The 23,783-nt window shown below is 44.6% G+C and overlaps 1 protein-coding gene across 1 annotated transcript in view; it reads left to right on the top strand.

Moving 5' to 3' along the window:
- Nucleotides 1-23,783, top strand: part of BRINP3 (BMP/retinoic acid inducible neural specific 3) — a 265,788-nt gene that overhangs the window by 42,673 nt on the left and 199,332 nt on the right. The gene's annotated exons all lie outside the window — the stretch shown is intronic.

Below are 23,783 nucleotides of genomic sequence, written 5' to 3'. Positions count from 1 at the left end.
GCATAAATTCTGCTTTCCTAGGTGTGCATTTACCTGCTTTTATAGGGTGAGTGCTACTCAAGCGTGAAACATTCTTGTGTCTCACTCTTAAGGCATAAGGTGTTTTACATTTCCACCTCTCTCATCTTGCTGTGATTTAATGACAAAATGCTCATTAAGGTAGAGGAACAAAGCTGACTTGGAGTCTCATATTAATCACTAATAAAATGTGGCCCATGTAAATTCTTCTAAATACCAAGCCATCTTTTGCTGTCAATATAGACACAATTCACTGATCAGCAGCAATAAAGGCTCTTTAATTGCGTACTTTTGTAAGGCCTATTTCTAAGTAAGCATCTCCAAAGTACAAAAAAGCATAATTAAAATCTATAATTCAACACTCTGGGCCCATTGATAGAAATATAGCCACATTTTAAATGAGCTTTAGCAGTTTAACAGCTCTCTGCCTCAAAGAAAAGTAGATTAATACAAATAGCCTGCAGGGAAAGATAAAGGTTCAGATCTCAGCAATCTGAAAAAAAAACTTTGCATTTCTATGGAATCCAATTTCAGGCTGCACAAATAAAGTTAAGAGGATGAGTAAACTTGCTGCATAGAATATTTTGTTATCCCAACCACTATGGCTCATTGAATTAAATTTGATCATTCAGCTGGAGTTCCAATTCTGCTGCATTCCTCATGATGCAGATCTGTTCTGCCTTTGATGTTCTCTAAATATCATTGGAGCTAATGTCATGTCAATTAAATGTGCTGGTTAAGTGCTATTCTTTTTTCTCACCAGTCAATCGTTGTTGAAGTGTCCTATAGAGCTTAGCATTAGCATTCAGAACTCAATCCTCAAAAGAGCCTCTCATTTTCAAGAGACTTTAGTCCTTGAGGTGACCTTTGTATTTGTGACTACCTGAAGGGAGGCTGTAGCCAGGTGAGGTTGGTCTCTTCTGCCAGACAACCAGCAACAGAACAAGGGGACACAGTCTCAAGTTGTGGTGGATGAGGTCTAGGCTGGATGTTAGGAGGAAGTTGTTGGCAGAGAGAGTGATTGGCATTGGAATGGGCTGCCCCGGGAGGTAGTGGTGTCACTGTCCTTGGAGATGTTGAAGCAAAGCCTGGCTGAGGCACTTAGTGCCATGGTCTGGTTGATTGGCCAGGGCTGGGTGCTAGGTTGGACTGGATGATCTCAGATGTTTCTTCCAACCTGGTTGGTTCTACGATTCTATGAAATGGGAGAGAATAGATGACTGCTGGCGAGGTGAAATTAAGAGAAAAAAAGGAGCTCAGCTGGAGTTCTCCTCCAACCTGCTTGATTCCATAATTCTAAAGTTTCTATGATTCTATATTTATATACCTAGGAAGGGAAAGAAATGCACTGAAAAATATGGCTCACCAGTTTTCAAGTTATTAACTGGGGTAGTTCCACTGTCATTAGAGGCCTAACACACACCACATTCCTGCAAAGAGTTGATGTGTTTAAGCCTGGTACTTTGGATTCGTAGGTTCAGATTCTGATTGCAAAAACTGTGGAACAGAGAGTGGTAGAGGAACAAAATGAGTATTAGTATGAAGCTACAAAACAAAAGGAAGGAAGTTCAAGCTCTCAGGAGGAAGCCTTGATGGTTTTGTGAGGTAGAGGAGTTTTACACATGATAGGTTGGACTGGATGACCTTGGAGATCTCTTCCAACCTGGTTGATTCTATGGTTCTATGATTCTATAAGTCACCTACAGGAGGTGACCTAGTACTATGGATTTTAAGTTTAAGGAGCACAACAGGAGTTTGTGGAACAATGGCATTTATGTGGAATGATGAATTCAAGAGGTCTTCAAACTGAATTGGGGAAACATTTACAGGTGGCAAGCTCAGAAAATAAAAATCTTATTACTGAAACAAGAATTCTTTCTACTGCATATTTTTACATGCTATGAACTATATTGGTGCATTATCATTTTATATGGCTTAGGTCATTCTGGCTTGGGTCATTTTCACCACCTGTTGTAACAGTGAGTGTCATTTGATCTTTCAGCTAAACCCCAAAAAATCATTTTATGCATTTCAAACTTCACAGAGACATTACCCTAGCCACTTCCAATTGAGATGGAAGTTAGAATAGAATCATAGAATCAACCAGGTTGGAAGAGCTCTCCAACATCATCCAGTCCAAACTAACACCCAGCCCTGGCCAATCAACCAGACCATGGCACTAAGTGTCTCAGCCAGGCTTTTCTTCAACACCTCCAAGCATGGTGCCTCCACCACCTCTCTGGACAGCCCATTCCAATGCTAATCACTCCGTCTGGCAAGAACTTCCTCCTAACATCCAGCCTAGACCTCCCCCAGCACAACTTGAGACTGTGTCCCCTTGTTCTGGTGCTGGTTGACTGGGAGCAGTTATTTTCATGTTGGCCAATATGCATTCAGATGGAAGTTCTTTAAGCTTGCAGGTTTTGGCAAATGGTGTCCAAAGCTCAATTCACAGAAACACAGAATCATTTAGTCTGGAAAAGACCTTCTAGATCATCAAGTTCAACCACTAACTTAACTAGCTTAAGTCCGCTGCTAAAGGATGTCTCTCAGCACCACATCTAGGCTTTTACATACCTGCAGGGATGATGATTCAATCATCTTCTTGGGCAGCCTGTTCCAGGGCATGACAACCCTTTGAGGGAAGAAATTGTTCCACTTATACATCCTAAACCTTCCTTCCCTTCTGCAATTTGTGGTTGTTTCCTCTTGTCCTGACACTTGTTACTAGGGAGAAGAGACCAACCTCCACCTCACTACATCCTCCTTTCAGGGAGCTGTAGAGCACAATGACATCTCCCCTCAGCTCTCTCTTCTCCAGGCTGCATACCCCCAGCTCCCTCAGACACTCCTCATAGGGTTTATGTTCCAGGCCCCTCACCAGCTTCATTGTCCTTCTCTGGACACATTCCAGCACCTCAACATCTCTCTTGAATTGAGTAGCCCAGAACTGAACACAGCACTCCAGACCCTACACCAGTTTTGTTGCCATTCTTTGGACCCACTTCAGTACCTCAATTACTTCTTTTTTTTTTTTTTTTTTTTTGTGATGAGTGAGTTAATAATACATTGAGCTGTTGAATGGTGTAATTTCTTTTCCCAGTAGCCTAATTGCATGTCCCACAGTAGAATTTCCCCATATGGCACATTTTCCTTCTGCTGCAACCACTGATTGGGTATAATTGTCATTAAAAAGTGGATCTATACTGAGCGAAATTGAGTTGAGCTACTCCTTGTGTGGATACTCGTTGGTAAATTAGTTGAGAGCTGAAGCCACAGCATGGCTAAATAAGTGGGTAAATTGCAGGGAAATGTGTGGATTGCCTGACACTGGCAGGCACAAGGAGACTTGCACTGGATGTGTCTCACAAGTCCAGTGTGGGTAATAAACAAAGTGCTCTGCCAGCCTGCCATGCCTCATTAACTGAGACAAATCAGTGCAGAAGCCTCAGATGGCAGGAGGGAGTGACACTGACCTTGTGCTCTTCCTGCACCCCAACCCACTCTTATTCTCCTCTATCCACAAACAGAAACAGCAGGCAGCCTGAACTGGAGTAGATCAGGAAAACAGTCTATGAAAAGAGGTGAGTGGGTGCAGAAAACCTCATCCCTAGAGCCAGGCAGGAGCCCAAACACCAGTACAGGTTACAGTGCACACCTCTGCCTCTCTTCAAACACCAAGTCTGCATGCTTAACTGGGTTCAGGGCAGAAACCCTGCTCACCCCATCTTAAAAGATTTGTCTTGAGCTTACTTAAGCTGAATTTTGCAGATCAGATCCTTTTAGGGAGGGAAGAAGTGGGGCCTGCCAGAATTTTCAAAGCAAGAAAAGCAAGGAAAGCTTCTAGCTTTGCTGTTCCATAGGTGTGAGGTTGGTGCTGTGCTGGGGAGTAGTCAAAGCAAAGAAACAAAGGTGTAGGTCAAGTCAGTCAAGGTTTTCAGAGGTAGCTTTATTTCAGTGCTCACGGATGGCTTGTCATGTTTTTCCCTGTGGGAAGCAGGGAAACAGCTCCCAGTGAGAATTGGCAATGACTCCAAATGAGAGTTGAACTGTTGGAAAACAGCTCTGTGGACAAGGACGTTTGATTCTCAGTGGACAATAGGTTATCCATGAGACAGCAATGTGCCCTTGTGGCCAAGAAGATCAGTGGTCTCCTGGTGTGCATTAAAAAGAGTAAGGCCAGCAGTTCAAGGGATATTCTCCTGCCCCTCTACTCTGCCCTCTGACCAGCTTTGTCACCCTTCTCTGGACATCTTCCAGTATCTCAACATCTCTCTTGAATTGAGGAGCCCAGAACTGGACACAGCACTCAAGGTGTGGCCTGACCAGTGTTGAGTACAAGCTTAATTTTGGAAGTTAATATTCTGGAAGTACATCAGCACATAGTGTTGACTCACACCTATTTCACCTGGTTCCTTTACAATAGCCTTGTAGAAGAAGAGTCCATGGTGTTGTAGCAGTAGCATAAGGCTGGAGTTCAGGTGTCTTCTTTATTTGACATGAACTCTGAGACTTAAGATTTTCCTGTGATGAGATGCTCTCAGTTTCAAAAACTCTTTTGCAAGGCATCATCAGACTAAAGAACACTTCAACATAAATTCATGAATACTTTTAGCTACCCTAAAACATTTCCTCCACAAAACAGCAGACAGCTACTCTGTGCCCGTGTTGCTGCCCTGTTGAACTGCTTTACTTTCTGTCAGGACTGACATTTGCTTTGGAAAGCTGCAAAACAGCATCAGCTCCCTGTCTGCCTTCTCTCCCTTTAAAGAACAGACTCAAATGCTGGAGATGAACTAATTCAGAATGTCAAATATACAGTGCTGATAATTCCAACAGTTAAAGATCTTTCCCTCGGTGTCTTTGTGCCATTTAGAAGTAAAGTTCTACTGACAAAAGGAAGGAATCAAAGTATTAACATTTCTCTTCAGTTCATTAGGTTAATTTCCAACCAAAAAAAAACAGAGGTGAGATAGATAATATGCAGAAAGAACTACAGAAAATCCCAAAGGAGCCAAGTTTATTGCAAATGTATTTCTTCTGAAAGAGTCAAGATGATGCATGCTGAACAGCTCTACCCTATGAGGAGAGGCTGAGGGAGCTGGGGGTGTTTAGCCTGGAGAAGAGGAGGCTCAGGGCAGACCTCATTGCTGTCTACAACTAACTAAGGGGAGGCTGTAGCCAGGTGGGAGTTGGTCTCTTCTGCCAGGCAACCAGCAACAGAAGAAGGGGACACAGTCTCAAGTTGTGTTGGGGGAGGTCTAGGCTGGATGTTAGGAGGAAGTTGTTGTCAGAGAGAGTGATTGGCATTGGAATGGGCTGCCCAGGAAGGTGGTGGAGTCACCATCCCTGGAGGTGTTCAAAATAAGACTGGCTGAGATGGTCTAGATGATTGGCTAGGGCTGGGTGCTAGGTTGTACTGGCTGATCTTGGAGGTCTCTTCCAACCTGGTTGATTCTATGATTCTCTGAAAGGAAAAATAATAGCCACTAGACAACCCCAAATCCAGAGGTAACACTGCTGTAAAACCTTATCCTCACCAAACTCCCCAGATACACATTCTTCCCTGCAACCATCTGGATGCAGCTTCCTAGAGTTTTTATAAAACATGTTTTCACCTAACAGTTGAATTTAAATATAGCATCTCTGTTGCAGACTTGTGGGATAAGTGTCATTCCACTGCAACAGTTAGCATATGGTCTTTGGCACCAGAAGAAAGAAATTCGAAGCTGAAGCCAAGTTGTCAGGAATATCCCAGCATGTCTATAAGATAAAGTGCAAAATTGAGAAGGTGATTCTCCCCCTCTACTCAGCTCTGGTGAGACCCCACCTGGAGCACTGCATCCAGCTCTGGAGGCCCTGTTCCAAGAGGAATGTTTACAGGCTGGAGCGTATCCACAGAAGGGCCACTGGGATGCTCAGAGGGCTCCAGCAGCTCTGCTATGAGGACAGGCTGAAAGAGTTGGGGCTGTGCAGTCTGCAGAAGAGGAGGCTTCCAGGTGACCTTCTTGTGGCCTTCCACTATCTGAAAGGGACCTACAAAATAGCTGGGCAGGGACTTTTCAGGCTCTTAGGGAGTGAAAGGACTAGGGGGAATGGAGCAAAGCTGGAGATGAATAAGTTCAGACTGGACATGAGGAGGAATGTCCAGCATGAGAGTGGTGAGAGGCTGGAATGGGTTTCACAGGGATGTAAGGAGGCCCCATGGCTGGAGGTGTTTAAGGCCAGGCTGGATGAGGCTGTGGCCAGGCTGATCTAGGATAGTGTGGACCTGGGCATGGCAGGGGGGTTGGGACTAGATGGTCCTTGTGGTCCCTTCCAACCCTGACTGATTCTATGATTCTCTGATTTCTCCCATGCTTTGGAACTCCTTTCTCACCTATTAGCATTCTGCTGTTTATCCTTTCTCACCTCCCAGTATTCTGCTATTTATATCTCTATCTAACAGTTTTGGAGTGGTCACAGGCTATCCCTGGAGGGGAAAGACAAAAAATATCCAAGAGTGCTGGTGTGTTGGCATATGTAATTAAAAAGCTGTTGAGACTATTACTGCAATTAGTGAGCATCCCTTCCAAATTGCAGACCTTGGATGAAAATAGTGTACGTGGAGCAGAGGGACCCCTTTGAGCATGGCTCATCGAGTTGCTTGCCCATCTGGCCTTTCCCAGTCACATATGCTAGAGATCTCACAAAGCTCTTAGCAACAACAGGTGAAAGGCCAGGTTAGAGCCTTGACAGCCTTTGGTTATCCATCTATCTTCTCTGCTAGGACAAACTTTCTTTCTTGCCTGCTTCTTATCACTTTAGTTTCCTTGGAAAAATGTTTTCTTTTTTTCATCAGAGACAACTGATCCAACAGCCTACTGCAGAACAGAAGCTGCTCTTGCAAGGACCTTGCCTGGCATTGCTAAGTCATTTAATTACTCAACATCTGTTTTGCTGGGTGGAAAAAACCCAAAACCACAAAACCACCCTACATTCAGACACAGCCACTCACTTTCCTGTCACGCATGATAAAGTTCACTGAAAGCCTCTTGCAGCCTTAAGCCTGCTCTGAGGAGGGAAAGCTGCATTGAGAGATGAGATTTAAACACTTCTTGTGTGCTTTTTAAGGGCTGGCTGGCCAAAACATACCACTTCCTAACATCACAACTTGTCCTATCCACAGCTACATGATATTTACTTGAGGCTTTAGCTGCCTTATGTTTACTTCCCCTGAAAGATTAGTGCTTGCAGAAGGTGTCAGACAAACAGCCTGTAGAAATGTTGGATTTGGAGATGTTTTGTATATTCCCAGAAACAATTATGGCTGTGGCAGCAGCCATGTGATTTTGATTGGTCTCATGCCAAAAAAGGCAGCACTTCTGATCTAACAGTACCCACAAAGATCATAGAATAATAGAAACAGTCAGGGTTGGAAGGGACCACAAGGGTCATCCAGTTCCAACTGCCCTGCTGTGGGCAGAACACCTTACCCTAGATCAGGCTGCCCAGAGCTTCATCCAGCCTGGCATGGAGCCTCAACCACCTCCCTGGGCAACCCATTCCAGCCTCTCACCACTCTCATGCTCAACAACTTCCTCCTCACCTCCACTCTGAATCTCCCCACCTCCAGCTTTGCTCTGTTCCCCCTACTCCTCTCACTCCCTGAGAGCCTAAAAAGTCCCTGCCCAGCTTTTCTGTAGCCCACTTCAGATACTGAAAGGCCACAAGAAGGTCACCTGGGAGCCTCCTCTTCTCCAGACTGCACAGCCCCAACTCTTTCAGTCTGTCCTCATAGCAGAGCTGCTGCAGCCCTCTGAGCATCCTTGTGGCCCTTCTCTGGGCATGCTCCAGCATCTCCATATCCTTCTTGTAATAGGGGCTCCAGAGTTGGGTACAGTACTACAGGTTGGGTCACAGCAGAGTGGAGTAGAGGGGAAGAATCACCTCCTCAACCTTCTGGCCACACTTCTCCTTATGCAGCCCAGTATCTGGTTGGCTTTTTGGGCTGCAAGTGCACACTGCTCACTCATGTTGAGCTTCTTGTCCACCAGCATCCCCAAGTCCCTCTCTTAAGGGCTGCAAATGAAATACTGCAGTTTGGAAGCACTTTTGACAGCCGTCTAGATTGTTCAGCTAAATAACTTCATCTCCAACACAGAAGCCCAGCATCGGGTAACATTCACAAGACTTGATTCTGAAAGCACTTTCAAATTATCTCCAAATCATTTTTGGCATTTAAATTTCACTTAGACACTTATTTAGAGCAGGGAGGTGTGGAGAGCTTCTGCACATTCTAAACATAAATCTCACCTAAACCTTTATTTTTTTCTGTAGCTCTTCATGGCAGTTTCTCGAATGATCTACTTCATTATGAACCCATCAGAATGCCTGAACTTAATATGGTGTAATGAATTGCAAAAGTGAGCCAGTATATAAAGATGTTTTGTGGTTCTGTGGAGATTTGGATTGCAGGGAGTAGTCATAATCCCGATCAAAAAGTAATTAAAAACCTAATTTCAGCTCCCCTCCGGAGAGAGAAGTCATCCACCTGGTTGTTTGACAGCAGTTTTTCAGTTTGTAAAACTCATAGAGTTTGATTTATTGAAGAATTGCAAATGACACCAACCATACAAGCCCTTAATATTTATGTCTAGGTAGGAAAGGAAAGAATAACATTCATAGAATCAAAGAATCATAAAGCTACTCTTTGGCCGTAATTTAGAACCTGTGCAACACCTCTGCATGCTTGGTTTCCTCTAAAGAGTAAGAAATCAGAGAATCATAGAATCAGTCAGGATTGGAAGGGACCACAAGGATCATCGAGTTCCAACCCCCCTACCATGCCCAGGGGCATCCTACCCTACATCAGGCTGGCCAGAGCCCCATCCAGCCTGGCTTTAAACACTTCCAGGGATGGGGCCTCAACCACCTCCCTGGGCAACCCATTCCAGCCTCTCACCACTCTCATGCTCAACAACTTCCTCCTCACATCCACTCTGAATCTCCCCACCTCCAGCTTTGCTCCATTCCCCCCAGTCCTGTCACTCTCTGATATCCTAAAAAGTCCCTCCCCAGCTTTTTTGTAGCCCCCTTCAGATCCTGGAAGGCCACAAGAAGGTCACCTCAGAGCCTCCTCTTCTCCACACTGAACAGCCTCAACTCTTTCAGTCTGTGCTCACAGCAGAGCTGCTCCAGCCCTCTGAGCATCCTCGTGGCCCTTCAGTGGACACACTCCAGTACATCCACATCCTTCTTGTAATGGGGGCTCCAGAGCTGGATACAAGAGGCTGAATAAAGTGATGAGGAGAGCTTAAAACTGAACATCAGGAAAGGGCTATATCAGCCCATGATCAAATGAGGGAGTGCAGGACTGGGTTGGAGAACAAAGAATGCAGTATGGTAGGCACAGAGGCAAAGAGACACTTGTCTTGAGGATGTATACACAAGAACATGTGGCCTGGGAAAAGGACAGGATGAGCTAGGGAGCTCAAAGAGAAATCAGAGAGATACATCATTATTGGAATAATGGAGACAACTGAGTGCTGTGATGGATAGATTCAAGCTGTGGTGAGTTAAGCTTGAGTAAGAACCAGATGCCCATCCAGCTGCTTTTTCACTCTCCTGCTTCAACAGGATATGGAGAGAAAGTAAAAGACAAAGAAAGGAAATACCTGATACAAACACAGCCAAATCACTTACCAGTTATTGACACAGATAAAGGAGACTCAACTGAATAAAAAATAATTTATTGACAATTAAAATGGATTTGGGTACTGAGGAACAACCCTTGCACAACTAAAACAATATCTTTCCCTACCTCCTTTCCTTCCCCTCTTTTTTTTTTTCCCAGGCTCACATTCACTCCTTCATTCCCAATTCTCCTACCTCCTTCATCCACAGAGTGCAGGGTGATGAGGAACCAGAGATTATGGTTACTCTCTGCCACTCTTTGCTTCTCACATTTCCATTCTCTGTTGTGGCCTTTCCATGTACTACAGCTTCCTTCAGGACACATCCTGGAGTCCTCCAAGAGATTCAGAGTGGTTATCTGCTCCACCATACTCCTCACCATGGGCTGCAGGAAAATCTCAGTTCTGGTACCCAGAGCATATGATTCCTCTTGTTCTCTGGCCTTGGTGTTCAGTCTTGTTCCTTTCTTTTTATCATTTGGTCCCTCACCTGTCCAGACTTCTTCTCCCTTTCTTACATATGTTTTCACCTACTTAGTTGATGGGCTGAGCTGTAAGTTTGTTGGAGGCACTTGCACCAACTTCAAACCAGCAGCATCTGGTACAAGTCAGCCCCAGACTGCTACAAATCACCTTGCAGCCCCACACTTTCAACACCTTACCACTAATACCCTACAGAATCTCATCAGGAAAGACAGACAAGGACAACAAGTAGGTCATTTGCCTCTATATTAATAAGTAGCTCAGATACTGGAGCTTTGCTATAGGATGCACATCTGGATAACAGCTTGTGGGGAAGAGTCAGAAAAGGAGTGAGCAAGAGTGACGTTGCAGTGGTAGAGGATGAAGCCTTCTTTAACAGCTAGAAGACCCTGTTTCTCATGGGGTTTTTTTCTAGGGCACAGAAGTCAAAGAGGCTTTTGGAGGCTGTCAGGGGTAAAGTCTCACTATGGGTACAGAACAGATCAAGAAAGGTGGTTGCAGAGGTATCTGCTGTTAATTAATAAGAAAGTGCTCAATGACAGTGGGAGGATTTGTGGCATGAAATAGTTGTGAGTATGAAATAGTTATATTCTGGATCTGGAGGGGAATGAGGACAGAGAAAGGCAGAGCACAGACCTTGTACTTTAGGAGAAGAGACTTTGGTTTGTTCAGGGAGCTGGAAAGCTTCTTTGAAGGCAAAGGAGCTCCGGGAATTTGGCAAGGCTGCAAGGAGAGCATCCTCAAAGCATCCTCCAAGCACACTCAGGAAAATAAGTAGATATATCAAGGGACCTGCTTGGCTGAGCAGGGAACTCATGACAGAGCTTCAAAGAAAACAGGCATTATACAGGAGGTGGAAACAGGGACAGGCTGCCAGGGACAAACTTAGAAACTTTCTTGAACATGAAGTAGTGTTGGGAAAACTAAAGTTAACTGGAGTTGAGCCTTGCAAGAAACAACAGGAGCAATAGAAGAGCTCATACAGTTATGTAAGCCACAAAGCGCTGAAGAAGGAAAACTTGGGCTAGTTGCTGGTGATGAGAGAAAGACACAGCAAGATAGAGATATCCAATGTTAAATTTGCCTCTGTTATTATCAGCAAGGTTTCCTGTGCCCCTAAAGAGGTTCAAAGCAGAGAAGAGCTGCCAGCAGAGAATCAGGGCTGAGTCTGGGATTGCATGAGAAAACTTATCCCATGCAAGCCCATGGGACCTGACACACTTCCAGGGGTGCTGAGAGGGTTGGGTGATGGCCTTGTAAGGGTTTGTTTCTGCTCTCCTGAAAAGATTGTGGAGACTGAGGAAGATCCATGATGACTGCAGAAGCAAATGTTGCTTTCGGCTTCAAACCAGCACAAACCTTCCCCTCCCCTCCCAAAAAAATGATCTGATCAGAGAAACTTGTCAAGGAAAAATCAAGGAGCACATTTCTGGAGAAGTGAAGGAAAAGAAAGTGGATTGACCAAGGATAAATCATGTCTGACCCCACTGATTACCTTGTGGGGAGGTGATAGGATTGATGAATGAGAGAGGAGCACTGGATGTCAGCTATCTCACCATTAGTAAGGCTTTTGGCATAGTCTCACACAATGTACTTAAATAGAACTTTTGATATTAGAGTGTAGAAGACAATCAGGTGAATACTGAACATTGGTTGAACAATTGGTCTCACAATGTCTTATGCCACCTGGAACCCATTTACAAGCAGAATGTAATAGGGTTCTACCATGGGACATGTCACAGAATCATAGAATCAGCCAGGTTGGAAGAGACCTACAACATCATCCAGTCCAACCTAGCACCCAGCCCTGTCCAATCAACTAGATCATGGCACTAAGTGCCTCATTCAGTCTTTTCTTGAACACCTCTAGGAACAGTTACTCCACCACCTCCTTGGACAGACCATTCCAATGCCAATCACCCTCTGTCCTGTTGTACATCTTTATCACTGACATAGGGGATAAGACAGAGAAATCTTATCAGCTTTACAAATGACTTCAAAGTGGGAGGAAACAGAATTGTTTGACAACTTGAAGGAAGAGCTAGCATCCAGGTAGACCTGTAGAGACTGGAGGAATGGGCATAGAGGAACCCAGTAGAGCTCAACATGAACAAACACATGATGAGAGTGCAAGAGACAACAGATACAAATCAAAAGAGGACTGGTGCAGATTGGATGTAGGCAGATTTTTTTCCCCTACAAGGACAGTTAAGAATTGTTTACCCAGGGAGATTGTGCAGTCTCCATCCACATCTGACTTGACATTTGACTTTGCTTTGAGTAGGAGGTTGCATTAGAGACTTCCTGAGGTCTCTTGCAGCCCCTGAACCTATGGCTCTATGACCTCTGTAACGCTGGTGAGCTATTGAGGATGCACTGACTACCATTAGCAGTGCTTCAGTATTGTGTGTCAAATGTCAACTTTTCAGTAAGAAAACAAAAGCAGCTGGAGGATAAAATGGTGCTTTGGGGTAGGAATAGGCATCATTTTTTCCTCTTTGGATTGAGATTGCCTGCCATAAAAGGCAGAGATGTGTTTGGTGATTAGTTCAGTACAGTGCCTGCAGCTGCATCCTAGGAGAGGCAATGAATTCATCACCAGAGGAAACAGAGAATGGGGTGAGGAGACTGAATCCTTCCTGAATTTCCATGATACTGTTTTCAAGTGAGAACACTTTAAATTTTGGTTGCACGTGGAGGAACCTCTCCTCAGTCCCCCTTCACCTCAAAGTCAAGGAACATTCCTCCTCCCCTTTTCAAGACACAGCTTTTCAGGAAACCAGGAAAAAATGAATCTCTGTGAGGAAGGAACATTTTCTGTCTATACCTCTAACTGATCAAAAGCATCTTCCCATCACAAAGAGATGAAATGCAAAAAGATCATTGTTCATTTCTTGCAAAGAAAAGATACTTTGTTGTATTTTCCTTATGCATGGCTCAAATATATCTGCTTTATAAGCTGGAGAAAAAAAAAAAAACAGGCAGCAGTATGTGCATGACTTCTAGGGGATTTAGCCCGGTGAGTTTCAAAGTCTCTGGGTTCCTCATTAAGGGACTCAGAGCTGACCTCTACCTGACAAAATACGGATGACTAATCCTACCTGCTTTTGTTTGAAATAGAGGAAGAGTCTGGAGCTTTGGCTGCTTTTTGCAACTCAGAAAACTTATGCCCAAATCCCTTTCTCCTCAGAGATTCACTGTGTGACCATGCACAAATCCTTTAGGCTGCTTTTCCAGCAGATAAAAGCAATTTCCTGCCTCTCAGGAACCTGTCAGAGCAAATCCATGTAAAATGTGGCCAGGTATGACAGTGAGAGTAGGGGGCATGGTGAACTGATCACCGCTTTTGCTGAAGCTGAACTTGTCTGAACCTCCCTGTTCCCACCACAATGTGTCTTTCCAAGTTGAGCTCTCCAGGTGAAAATATATGGTTGCAACCAAATGATTGAGGAGAGGCTGAGGGAGCTGAGGGTGTGCAGCCTGCAGAAGAGGAGGCTCAGGGGTGATCTCATTGCTGTCCACAAATATCTGAAGGGAAGCTGTAGCCAGGTGGGGGTTGGTCTCTTCTGCTAGGCAGCCAGCATCGGAACAAGGGGACACAGTCTCAAGTTGTGCTGGGGGAGGTCTAGGCTGGATGTGAGGAGGAAGTTGTTAGCAGAGAGAGTGATTGGCATTGGAATGGGCTGCCCAGGGAAGTGGTGGAGTTGCCATCCCTGGAGGTGTTGAAGAAAAGCCTGCATGAGGCACTTAGTGCCATGATCTGGTTGATTGGACAGAGCTGGATGATAGGTTGAGCTGGATGATGTTTGAGGTCTCTTCCAACCTGGTTTACTCGATGATTCTATGATTTTCCCTCCCTATTTCTGTTAACTGTCTTGTAGCAAGCTCTTAATCCACTGGAGGATCTTCTGCTTGTCCCATTGCACCATGCCTTCTTTCTGAGATTTCGGCTAGGAAACTTCTCTGATGCCTTTGGAAAGCTGAATGCTCTAAGATTAAAGGGAAGCTGTTTCTTTTTGGATGGGGAAAAGAACACTCTCCCACTGATAATCCCCTCCAGAAGAGCTGTAATGGGACCATGCACAGCTAGTGTGATTACTGCTGCAAAATCATCAAAGCCTGCCCATTTTTCTTTCCACACTGCAGTGCTACCCTGGGACAAATCCTGCCACAGGCAGAGCAAATATTTGTGCCTCACCAGAGAAGTTCTACCTTGCATCCACATAATACCCTCTGCTGCTGTTGATCAGACCCTGTTCCTATTTTTGCAGCACCTTTCATTGTAGCTCACATCCAAAGCAGTAATAAACCTTTACTAGCTGAACCAGCACACTCAGACCCTGAACCCAGCTGAGGAGTCAGTGCTAGGTAAACATGTGTCTTGGCATTCCTCTGTGATCTCATCCTTCTCCTGCAGTTTGTAGCTGTAGAAGATTTAAACTGCAAATGAAGAGTGCAAATTCCTTTTCCAGTTTTACTCATTCAGATTGCCTGTAGGCTTAGTAGCAGAAGTATAAGAAGATAGGTCTACTCTCTAGTCTCTTTTATGGTGCAGAGAAATCCACTTAGAATCATAGAATCAACCAGGTTGGAAGAGACCTCTAAGATCAGTCAGTCCAACCTAGCACCCAGACCTAGCCAATCAACTAGACCATGGCACTAAGTGCCTCAGCCAGGCTTTGCTTCAACACCTCCAGGCATGGCAACTCCACCACCTCCCTGGGCACCCCATTCCAATGCCAATCACTCTCTCTGGTAACAACTTCCTCTTAACATCCAGCCTAGACCTCCCCCAGCACAACTTCAGACTGTGTCCCCTTGTTCTGTTGTTGCTTGCCTGACAGAAGAGACCAACCCCCATCTGGCTACAGCCTCCCTTCAGGGAGTTGTAGACAGCAATGAGGTCACCCCTGAGCCTCCTCTTCTGCAGGCTGCACAACCCCTGCTCCTTCAGCCTCTCCTCATAGGGTTTGTGTTCTAGGCCCCTCACCAGCTTTGTTACCATTCTCTGGACACCTTCCAGTATCTCAACATCTCTCTTGAATTGAGAATCCCATAAAATATCTTGAGACAAGATTGGTACCAAAAGTGAACTAAGAAATTAGAAACTTACATAGAAGATCCATCTCCTTCTGCACAAAATGTCCTGTAAATACCCCCATATAATATGAAGAAACTATGCTGAAGACCTACAACAGGGTGTAGTTTAAAACACTAAGTGCATGGTGGGGCCACATCTTGAGGGCCCTTTTGTGGCATTCATTTATAAAATGACATTGAGGGAAGGGCAATGAAGCTGGTGAAGGGTCTGGAAGACTTGGAGGTCTTATGAGGAAAAAGCAAAAGAACTGGAGTTGTTTAGCCTAGAGAAGAGGAGGATGAGGAAAGATGATCCTCCTCTCAACCACTACCTGAAAGGAGGTCATAGTGAAGTGGGGGTTCATAGAATCATAGAATCAGTCAGGGTTGGAAGGGAACCACAAGGATCATCTAGTTGCAACCCTTCTCATCATAGATCAGGCTGGCCACAGCCTCAGCCAGCCTGCCCTTAAACACCTCCAGCCATGAGGCCTCAACCACCCCCCTGGGCAACCCATTCCAGCTTCTCACCACTCTCATGCTGAACAACTTCCTCCTCACATTCAGTCTGGGTTGATCTCTTCTCCCTAGTAACAGTGGTAGGTAGAGAGGAAATGGCTTCAAGTTGCACCAGGGTAGGTTCAAGTTGGACACTAGAAGAAACTTCTTGACTGAAATGGTTCTCAAAGACTGGAACAGACAGCCCAGGGACATGCTTCAATCCCTATTCCTAGAGGTGTCAGAAAGCTGTAGAAACGTGATTTAGCACCAAAACTGGTGGATTTACAGACTGGTTGAACTAGATGATCATAAAGGTCTTTTCCAACCAAAAGGATTCTATAATCCCATGATTTTATATTTGAATATGCTCTCTGATTCTGGTCAAAATGCCATGGATCTGAGATTTGCACAACAGTGTGAACAATTGGCACTGTGACAGTTTATACAGATTGTTTAGCAAAATGGAATTACTCTCACTTTTCTTGCCATATATTTTGAAACACTCTTTTAAAATGATTTAACTAAAACCTCATTTTGCTGCCAAACTTATCTTTGGGAAATGGGGCATTTTCTCCCAAGCAAAGCAGTTGCTTGTGTTGTTATCAAAATATCAGTTGGTTACTCTTTTCCATGTTGCCACTAGTCAGACTGTTGTTGGTACAGTAGGTAATAATCTCACTGAACATAAACGTGTTCCTTCTGCCCTCTGATGTCTCCAAGAGGATACCTATAACATCAAACTAGTCATGCATGTAGGAGATTGAGTCCAGCACCAGTAAGTTTGCAGATGACACCAAGGTAGGAGCAGGTGTGGAGCTGTTCAAAGATAGGAGAGCCCTGCAGAGGGACCTAGATAGGCTGGATGGGTGGGCAGAGGCCAATGGGATGAGATTTAACAAGGCCAAGTGCAGGATTCTGCACTTTGGCCACAACAACCCCAGGCAGCACTACAGGCTGGGGACAGAGTGGCTGGAGAGCAGCCAGGAAGAAAGGGACCTGGGGGTACTGGTGGATAGTAGCTGAAGATGAAACAGCAGTGTGCCCAGGTGGCCAGGAGAGCCAATGGCATCCTTGGATGTATCAGGAAGAGTGTGGTCAGTAGGACAAGGGAGGTTCTTCCCCTGTACTCAGCACTGTTCAGGCCACATCTTGAGTGCTGTGTCCAGTTCTGGGCTCTTCAGTTCAAGACAGATGTTGAGATACTGGAAGGTGTAGAGAAGGAGAGGCTGAGGGAGTTGGGGGTGTGCATGCTGGAGAACAGGAGGCTCAGGGGTGACCTCATTGCTGTCTACAACTACCTGAAGGGAAGCTGTAGCCAGATGGGAGTTGGTCTCTTCTGCCAGGCAAGCAGCAACAGAAGAAGGGGACACAGTCCCAAGCTGTGTCAGGGGAGGTCTAGGCTGGATGTTAGAAGGAAGTTGTTGTCAGAGAGAGTGATTGGCATTGGAATGGGCTTCTCAGGGAGGTGGTGGAGTTACTGTCCCTGGAAGTGTTGAAGAAAAGCTTGGATGAGGCACTTAGTGGCACTAGCTGGGTGCTAGGTTGGACTGGACAATCTTGAAGGTCTCTTCCAACCTGGTTGATTCTATGATTCTAAGAGATTAAAGAGTGCAATTTAGCATAAGTTACTCAATTTCTGCTGAAAGAGGGGGAAATATCCTATGCGTGTCTGTGCTTTATTGTGGAAAATCATTACTGAGCTGTGACAGTACTTTGTAAAAGCCAATTTGGATATGTTTTTAATCATGACCTCACTGCCAGGTGCAAAACTACTTTAAATGGAGGTCAGCTGTCCAAGGCAAATCACAGAATGCATCCAGTTGGAGATGTCCAAGGCAAATGGTGGTTTATCATTTCTGTAAGCTTCATTGCTTTATACAATACAGTTTAGAAGTCAAAGGAAAACCAAAGCCTGTAAACAGCTTTTCTTCTCCTTTAAAATCTGTACATTTTCCTCCTGGTATCATTAAAGAATAAAATATTATACTGGGGTAAAGGAGGACAGATATCATGTTCTAAAGCGTGGCAGGAAAACAGAGGGTGCAAGATTTCCAGAAGGAAAAAAATAAACACAACACAAACCCAACCATTCAACCAAAAAAACACCAAAACCAACCAGTAAAAAACCCAGGCAGCTATTTTCTCTAGGAAGAAAGTTACCAATTGAAAAGTGTAAGTCCTGTGCTTTCCTCATATATTATTTTTTCCAAGGTCAAGTGGTTCTTTGAGCACATCTGTGGCTGTGTCTTAAGGCTGGCTGAAGGAAATTCAATACTCTTAAAAGGTTGGCAGCTGCTGATGATTCATAATCACAATGTTTTCTCTGAGAAATATTCTCCTGAAAATTGGTGCCTGATGGTCACTTCATTTGCTGTTTTTTTTTCTGGAGGAGCTATAAATGGAAGGTCATCCTCATATAATGTGAAATGTTAAAAGCAAAGCTAGTTGACCAAGAAATAAAACAGGTATTTTCAGAGCCTTCTCTTCTCCAGCCTGAACAGCCCCAACTCTCTCAGCCTGTGCCCATAGGGGAGATTCTTCCAGCCCTCTGATTATCTTTGTGGCCTTCTCCAATAGTCCAGTTTTCTATCTGTGTCTTGTCTCCTGGGTCCATGAAATCATAGAATCATAGACTCAACCAGGTTGGAAGAGACCTCCAACATCATCCAGCCCAACCTATCATCCAGCTCTAGCCAATCAACCAGACCATGGCACTAAGTGCCTCAGCCAGGCTTTGCTTCAACACCTCCAGGGACGGCAACTCCACCACCTCACTGGGCAGCCCATTCCAATGCCAATCACTCTCTCTGACAACAACTTCCTCCTAACATCCAGCCTAGACCTCTGCCAGCACAAATTGAGACTATGTGCCCTTGTTCTGTTGCTGCTTGCCTGGCAGAAGAGACCAACCTCCTGACAGGGCTGGGTGCTAGGTTGGACTGGATGATCTTGGAAGCCTCTTCCAACCAGCTTGATTCTATGACTGTATGATCTCCACAGATCCCTTCCAATTCCCATAATGCTGGGATTCTGGGATTTTGTTATTTGCAGTAGAGAAATGTGAGCAGGCTTTCAATTTCTTCCCTCCATATCAGATGAGTCCTTTTCTTTACCCCAGACAAGCATAGATAATTTCTTAATCTGAGCAGTGCATTTTCCTTTCTCTAGCCTCTGGTAAACATAAAATCCCTTTTCCTTTATCTTTTATGGGGATGCTGCAGCAGTTTGCAGCAGCTCCACACATTTTCAGGTCAGTAAAAATGACACTTATTCTAATGTAATAATCTTAGAAACTGCATCTATTTTAGCAGTTAATGACTCCTGCTACAGTAAGTTTTCATTAGCTTGTTTTTCTGTTCTCACTTGATTTTCAAGTCCCCTCTGTTGTACAAGAATAAGGAAACCTGGTGTGATGGAAGAACTTTTTGCTTCACTTGCAAGCAGCACCAGTCTTCTGATGATGTGTTCTGCACCATCCTGTCTTTCCTACCACACTGAACAGCTGAGGTTAGCTAAGCACATTGAACATGAACTTGGTTGGGTCACATAAAGTCACTCACTTTGCAGTACTCCAGTTGATCACAGCCTATAACACTCATGAACTCTGCCTGTTGAAGCATGGCCCTTGCCTTCATCCCAGTGTTATTACACTGCAAATAAAAGCTGTTATTTGTGGTCTTTGTTACTCAAATTGCTTTAGCTGGAATACTTAGATTTCGAGTGTCTTATGCAAAGGCTGTTTCCATGACCTGCTTGTTGAATCTTTCTACACTTGACAGTGGCAGGCTCTAGATCAGTCATGTGAAGGTTACCTGCACTGCCTTTGTTACCAACACTTTCAGATGCCCTTATTGCCTTCGGTTTTAAGCTGTGTTTATCACTGACATCTAAAGCAAGGGAATGAAAAGCAGTAAATCTATGACTGGATAGATGTATAGCCATAGAAATAGCTGTTGTGCATAGTTCAGCTGTGACTCTTCTGCATCTGAATCACCTTCCTGTTCCCTCAGAAGGGATTCCAACCAGCCTTTTTCTACCTGGATTGCTCAAAAGGCTAAACAGTTAGATTGGATGAGGCACTTAGTGCCATGGTCTAGTTGATTGGACAGGGCTGGGTGCTAGGTTAGACTGGATGAGCTTGGAGGTCTCATCCAACCTGCTTGATTCTATGATTCTGACACAACATCAATTCTTAGTTTATAGGCAGGTACAGCTTTAGTTGCTACTTCTCTCTATAGTACCTCATCTACTTCAGGACATTCTGACAGGTCAAAGCAAGGTTTTCTTCTGCGGAGTATAAATGTGTCTCATTAAGCCTTTTAGAACATTTCCTCTCTACTCTGCCTTAGTGAGGCCATGTGTGGAGTACTGTGTCCAGTTCTGGGCCATTCAAGAGGGACAGAGATATCACTAGAGAGTGTCCAGAGGAGCCCAATGGGATGATGAAGGGACTGGAACGTCTGTTTGATGAGGAAAGGCTGAGAGTCCTGGAGCTCTTTAGCTTGTAGAAGAGAAAAATGAGAGATCTTCTTAATATTACAAAATATCTGATGGGTGGGTGTCAAGAACAAGGGGCCAGTCTCTTTTGAGTGATGTCCCATGATAGGACAAGGAACAATACATTGAATATGAACTAGGACATAGGAAGTTCCACCTTAAGATGAGGAAAAACTTCTTTACTGCAAGGAAGCTGGAGTCCTGGAGCAGTCTGCCCGGAGAGGTTGTGGATTCTTCTTCTCTGGCCACTTTCAAGACCCACCTGGATACATTCCTGCATGACCTGCACTATGTGAATCATAGAATCACAGGTGATCCTGTAATACATAGGTGATCTGGGGGAAGTCTAGGCTGGATGTTAGGAGGAAGTTCTTCACAGAGAGAGTGATTTGCCATTGGAATGGGCTGCCCAGGGAGGTGGTGGAGGCACCATCCCTGGAGGTGTTGAAGAGTGGATGAGGCACTTAGTGCCATGGTCTAGTTGATTGGACAGGGCTGGGTGCTAGGTTGGACTGGCTGATCTTGGAGGTCTCTTCTAACCTGGTTGATTCTATGATTCTATTCTATGATTCTATGATTCTGTGATTCTATTCTATGATCCTGCTTTGGCAGGGAAGTTGGACTTGATGACCTCCAGAGGTCCTTTCCAGCCCCAACCATTCTATGATTCTATTATTTCTTTAGTTTCCAGGTGTAAAAGTAGGTGCTTGTTCATTAAATTAGTAATGAGCAGTGGACATAATAAGAAATCAAAGTCACTTTTCTGGACTACAGCCTGGAATATAGCTACTGTTGGAGCATATAACTTGAGATGCAAAGCAAAGTCTCACTTCCAGTTTGAGCCACACTGTGTTTCCTCATTAAAACAAGGAGCAAGAAGTAGGTTGCGAATCAGAGGCAGAAGATTCCCTGACTTGACCTCGCCTTTGGTGCCAGCAATAGAACTGACTCTGTATGAAACCAGGGAGAGTCATGCCTCTGAACATGCCCAGCTGGGCCATGTCTTTTTAGGCACTTATGCTATTTGCATCACAGTGGCAGGACATGTGAAAAAAAGCCCTGGGGCCATGCAGCTGCCATTGCTTTAAACCACTGCCACTCAAGCACACTTAAGAACTTAAACAGAATGTGTTATAATAACTTCACTCTGTGCTCAGACTAAAGGATACAAGCTGTCAGGTTGGACTCACACGCAAAAGGCTCCCATGTACCTGCTGAGATGGAAGCATCTGAAAGGGAAGTGGAAGGAAGCATCTGACCGCCTGGGCGAAAGAAACTGCAGCTGTCAGCCCTGGGAAGTGTGTGCAGACTGCACAGCCACACAGTCTGCACAGCCTATACAGCCTCCACAGCCTGCTTCTGCTGCCTGCCAGCGCTGAGGACAAGCTCCTGGAAAGGCAGGGGAAAGGGGAAAAGGGTTCTCTCTCTTGATGAGAAAATATGCTTCTCTAGTGGGTTAGATATTCTGAAGAGAACAGGTATGTGAGACACCAGCTATTCATAACAAAGGAATATAGTTCAGCACCCCACTCCCTGTGGGCTGGTGAATAAGTCTCAGGTTGTGCTGGGGGAGGTATAGGCTGGATGTTAGGAGGAAGTTGTTGGCAGAGAGAGTGATTGGCATTGGAATGGGCTGCCCAGGGAGGTGGTGGAGTCGCCATCCCTGGAGGTCTTCAAGAAAAGACTGGATGAGGCACTTAGTGCCATGGTCTAGTTGACTGGATAGGGCTGAGTGCTAGGTTGGACTGGATGATCTTGGATGTCTCTTCCAAACTGATTGATTCTATGATTCTATGATTCAATAAATCCAGTTACAGCACATATTTGATACCAATCAATTGCACTGAACTATTGCTCTAGTAGTTGTGAACACTTTGCTAGTTGACAGCTGTCAGAACATGAGACAGCAATTTTCTCAAGTGGCTAAGAAAGACACCAGCATTCTGGCCTGGATCAAGAATAGTGTGGCCAGCAAGTGCAGGGAGATGATTGTGCCTCTGTACTCAGCACTGTTGAGGCCACACCTTCAGTCCTGGCTTCAGTTTTGGGCTGCTCACTGCAAGAAGGATGTTGAGGTTCTGGAGTGGGTCCAGAGAAGGGCAATAAAGCTGATGAAGGGTGCAGACAACAGGTCTGGTGAGGAGCAGCTGAGGGAACTGAGGTTGTTTTGTTTAGAGATGAGGAGGCTGCTTTCTACAAGTCCCTGAAAAGGGGTTCCAATGAGGTGCTGATTTGGTCTCTTCTGCCTACGATCAGATGATAGAATGAGAGAAAATGGCCTGAGATTGTGCCAGGGGAGGTTTAGGTTGGATATTAGGAAAGCATTCCTTGTGCAAGAGGGTCAGGCATTGGAACAGGCTGCCCAGGGAGGTGGTGCAGTCACCATGCCCAGAGGTGTTCAGGAAACTTGTGGACATGGACCTCTGGGATAGGGTTTAATGGTCATGGTGGTGTTAGGTTGATGGCTGGGTTCAATGATCTTAGAGGTCTTTTCCAAGTGAAACAATTCTATGATTCATGTATTTCTTGTTATAGATAAAAAGTGGTTATATAGTTGACAAAATCCATCTATAAAATATTCACACGTGACTAAAAGGCACAAAATCCATAACCTACCTGAGTGTCTTGGCCAAAAGGCCAAGAAGTGTTAAAGGAAAGGAATTTGAGCAGCAAAGCTTGGATGACTTAGACACAGTCTCAAGTTGTGCTGGAGGAGGTCTAGGCTGGATGTTAGGAGGAAGTTCTTGTCAGAGGGAGTGATTGGCATTGGAATGGGCTGCCCAGGGAGGTGGTGGAGTCTCTGTGCCTGGAGGTGTTGAAGAAAAGCCTGGCTGAGCACTTAGTGCCATTATCTATTTGACTGGACAGGGCTGAGTGATAGGTTGGACTGGATGATGTTGGAGGTCTCTTTCAACCTGGTTGATTCTATGATGCTATGATTCAGCTTTAGATGGAGAAGCAATTCTTCAGTTCCTTTCCTGTGCCTGGCTGTGCTACTATGAGCAGTTAAACACTTCTCATATTTCACACCAACAGTGCTTCCAGTCCAGCAGTGGACAAAGTGATTCATCTGTGGAGCTGTATATATCTTAATGTTTCTCTAAGAGCTTAATGCTATTTTGGAGTTAAAAAGGCACTACATAAATGAAAATTGTTATTCTATATTAATCAAAGGCAAAATATTTACTTACTTCAGTTGCTTTATTCTCAGAGGAGAGAAACACGAAGTCAAGCAGTGAAACCTTTTGATAGAGTCATTCTTGAGACAAGAAAATGGTGACTGTGTGAAGATGTTCTCTGTTGTTGAGTTGTTGTTTTTTCTTCATTCTTTTCATGTCTTACCTTCATATTTCAATATAGACTCCCTTATTGGCATCATCATTGTCGTATCATTGAATGCAGGCAATCAGTAAAGGATGGCTCATCCCCTTCCTAGTAAATAGAACATTAGAAAAACAAAGAAATAGAGTAAAATAAAGTAAAAGTCCCAACCATTGATGCTTGTGGTAAAAAAATAAAGATAAAAGTAAG

The sequence above is a fragment of the Pogoniulus pusillus genome, chromosome 8, assembly GCF_015220805.1.
Source record: "Pogoniulus pusillus isolate bPogPus1 chromosome 8, bPogPus1.pri, whole genome shotgun sequence".
Lineage (NCBI taxonomy): Eukaryota > Metazoa > Chordata > Aves > Piciformes > Lybiidae > Pogoniulus > Pogoniulus pusillus.
The sequence above is the reverse complement of the archived record's forward strand: the minus strand, read 5'-3'. Positions and strand labels throughout refer to the sequence as shown.